Source organism: Carettochelys insculpta, chromosome 1 (assembly GCF_033958435.1).
Source record: "Carettochelys insculpta isolate YL-2023 chromosome 1, ASM3395843v1, whole genome shotgun sequence".
Taxonomy (NCBI): Eukaryota; Metazoa; Chordata; order Testudines; family Carettochelyidae; genus Carettochelys; species Carettochelys insculpta.
This window is the reverse complement of record NC_134137.1, coordinates 184,971,892-184,975,272: the sequence shown is the minus strand read 5'-3', so window position 1 is coordinate 184,975,272 and position 3,381 is coordinate 184,971,892. Positions and strand designations below refer to the sequence as shown.

Below are 3,381 nucleotides of genomic sequence, written 5' to 3'. Positions count from 1 at the left end.
AAGAAAGTACTCAGACCAAACATTACCAAAGTTTCCCCACGGAGGCATTTAAATGGACAAGTGATCACAAACAGAAAGCTGCAGATGTCCAGATGGTGGAACACTACTCAGGTCTTTATTCCCATGAGTGTACAATACAATCTGAACTTGACAACCTAATCCTAACCCTTTCAGAAATGTCTGAGCTAGATGCAGAGCCTACGGAGGAGGAACTTTCTCAGCCTCTTGATGCCCTCTCCAATGGAAAAGTGCCAGGAAATGACAGAATCCCAGCTGAAGTCCTGAAGGCAAAGAAGGTTCTGCCTTTCCCCGTCCTCTATAACTTACTCCTAAAGTGTTGGAGAGCAGGAGATGTCCCACATGACACGAAGGATGCAAACATCATCACTCTCTATTAAAAACAAAGGTGACAAGGGTGACTGCAACAACTGCAGAGACATCTCGTTACTGAGCATCACAGGAAAAGCACTTGCCCGTGTCATTCTCAAATGCCTGAAAAAACTTACAGATTGAGTCTATCCAGAAACATAATGTGGCTTCAGGGCTGGAAGGTCAACAATGGACAAGATTTTCTCTCTTCAACAACTACAGGAAAAATACAGAAAACAAGGAAAACCATTATTCATAGTATTTGTGGACTTTACAAAGGTGTTCGACATATTTGGTAGATCAGGACTATACAGAGCATTAACCACTTGGTTAATACTATGACAGGGAACATCATTCTTTGATAGCATATGTGCAAACCACACAAAAGAACTTCCTCTTAGAAAGAGAAGCTCTCAGACTCAAGAATTTGGAAATAGACTGACATGCAGCTATTGCAGTCAACCATTCAACTCTAATAGTGGACGGCTAAGCCGTGAGAGAAGCTGCAGACTCTAACACTGACCATACATCCTCACAACCGCTGCTGACCACCATTTCTCGAGCCGAAAAGGGGCCACATATACTTTTTAACTACTACTCAGATGTCCCCATACATGCAGTAGGCCAATGAGTAGAGCACTTGCCTGAGATATGGGTACTCCACTCTGCTAGATTCACAGCTGGGAATTGACTCCAGACTGGAGACAATTAGACTGGCTCTATAATCCATTGACTCACTTGGGGGAGTCAGCCTCTGGTTCCTGCTCTAATCACGGTGTCAGTGTTTCATAGGAGCTTCCACAGGCAGAACTGAGTTGGCCATAGCCAGGAGTTAGGGCAGTCAGGTGGGATGTGGGGACCAAGGGTTCAAGTCACTACTCCAATCAGGCAGAACAAGAATCTGACACAAGGTCTCTTGTAACCCAGCTGAGTGCTCTGAGCAGCAGGTCACTGGCTATAAGCATGGCTGGGTCCCACCTCAGGTTTTTGTAAGAAAGAGCTTGTGCACCTAATGGCAGGAGACAGCTCACCACTGAGTATCCTGAGTGGAGGTAGGCCCCAGACTCCTTTTCGGGGGTGGCTCCAACCTTACCTCTAGCATTTCCTACTGATTAGCTTAGCTGGTCCCCTGCTTAGCATGGATGTGTTTATGAATTCCACTCTTAGGTGCTTAGTTGTCCCCGTTTATTGTATAGGGACATCTAAGGAGGGGTGAAGATTCTGTTGGGTGGCAGGGCACCTAAAATTACCAAATCCTTGTGGTGGCCCACTTCCTTATTCCCCAGCATGGTACTGACTGTGATGAGGAGCTGTGGAGCAGTCAGTGCTGTGCCTGACAGTGTCTGTATGGTTGCAATCTCAGCGTATTTACGACTTTTTAAAGCTAGCACACAGTAGGAAAAGGGAAATGGCTGAACAGTAAGTGATGGACTCACCATTATACCATCTTAAGGCAAAGGCAGACATAATGAGTGAGCTCCAGATGAGTGAGCTGTACAGAGAAAGGTCACTACGACTACCTGCGTGCATGTTCAACAAATGACTCAAGGTCGTGTAATAAAAGAGAAGTCACAAAAACCAACGAAGAGTGACCTCAGAAGTTAATGTTTTGACAGGCTTGAGTCAGCCATAGTACACTTCAGGTATGTTGTGTGGTGTACACTAAATAATTTAAAAAAAATCAACCCACATGATGTTAAACATACAGGCAGCACCTACACTACCCCTCCCTTTTGGAGATGATCAGAAATGCGAATGAGGTGCTGATATGAATATGCAGCACCTGATTTGCATAGTCGCAGCCACCCAGAGCATCAGAAGTACTGCTTTTGAATTGAAAACTAGTCGTGTAGACAGGGTTCCTTCAAAAGGAAACCCTGATTTTGCAAGCACCCTTCTTCCCAAAAATATTGAATATTCATATCAGTGCCTCATTAGCACTTCTGATCCATGCCATTTACATACCCCTCTGAAAGGGAAGGGTAGTGTGGATGTGGCCACAGTGTCAGGTTATATCTAAGTGTGTAAAACAGTTAAAGGAAATTAGGGGTCTTTGCGATACTTACTACCCACATTGTATGTCAGGCAGATGATTGGTAGGATTCTCCATAGACCACCTGTATAACTCTCCTGATCAGTTGGGAAGGGACTGACAACAGATCCTCTACCCTGGCGCATCATGCATCATAAGCCGAATCAGATGCAGCTGAACAGCCGGGAGCCTGAGAAGGAGCTGGGTAGAGGATATATACCAAAGTAGCGTTATCTTTCAAATTAATGAAAAGAAGAAGTCTATTAATATTAAATATATTTATAGGTGTGATAAGGTAAAATGAAATTGTTATTTGAAGTGTATTTTTGTTCCTGTTAAGCTGTTAGATAATCAATGAATGAACAAACAAAAGGAAACAGAAAATAATTGGAATCCCATACTTGTGTTTACATGACTAGTCACTTGTATTAATGGTGATAGTCAGTTTATCTTTCTAAGAGCAAACATGTAGTGCAGCAAAGATCATAAATATTAATTAACCCATTAGCTTCTGAAAAACACACTTTCCTGGGCTGTAGCCAGACAGCAGACTAAGGGATTACATTAGAGAACCTCTCATAATGGAAAAAGAAAGGCACAGAGAGGGAAGAAAGGGGACTCTATGGACACTGAAGATCAGAGGTGTAACTCAACTGTGTCAAGAGTACAAGTGAGATCTAGATAAGCGTTTCAAGTGGTAGTGCTTCCCTACTTCAGATCCATTTTCCATGGTTTGTGCTATGTAAATATCTAGAGTTTGTCAACACAAACTCAGATCAAAACTAACTAATTTGGTTTTAATTCACATTTTAGGCTACATCTACACTACAAAATAAATTCAAATTTGAGGCAGTTAGTTCAATTGCACCAAGTGACTGCCTTTGCTGTAACTACCATTAGCTCCATTTGGGGAGCACTAATATCGATATCATACTATGGTCGGAACCAGACGGGTGTAGTGCCAAGTTCAAACTTAACAG

The 3,381-nt window shown here is 42.9% G+C and overlaps 1 long non-coding RNA gene across 1 annotated transcript; it reads right to left on the bottom strand.

The window, feature by feature from the left end:
- Positions 1-222: 222 nt before the first annotated feature.
- Positions 223-3,048, bottom strand: LOC142006949 (uncharacterized). Its single transcript, XR_012643861.1, has 3 exons — positions 2,443-3,048; positions 507-585; positions 223-391 (listed from the first exon to the last, which is right to left on the bottom strand). It is a non-coding gene; the product is annotated as an uncharacterized LOC142006949 (long non-coding RNA).
- Positions 3,049-3,381: the final 333 nt, after the last annotated feature.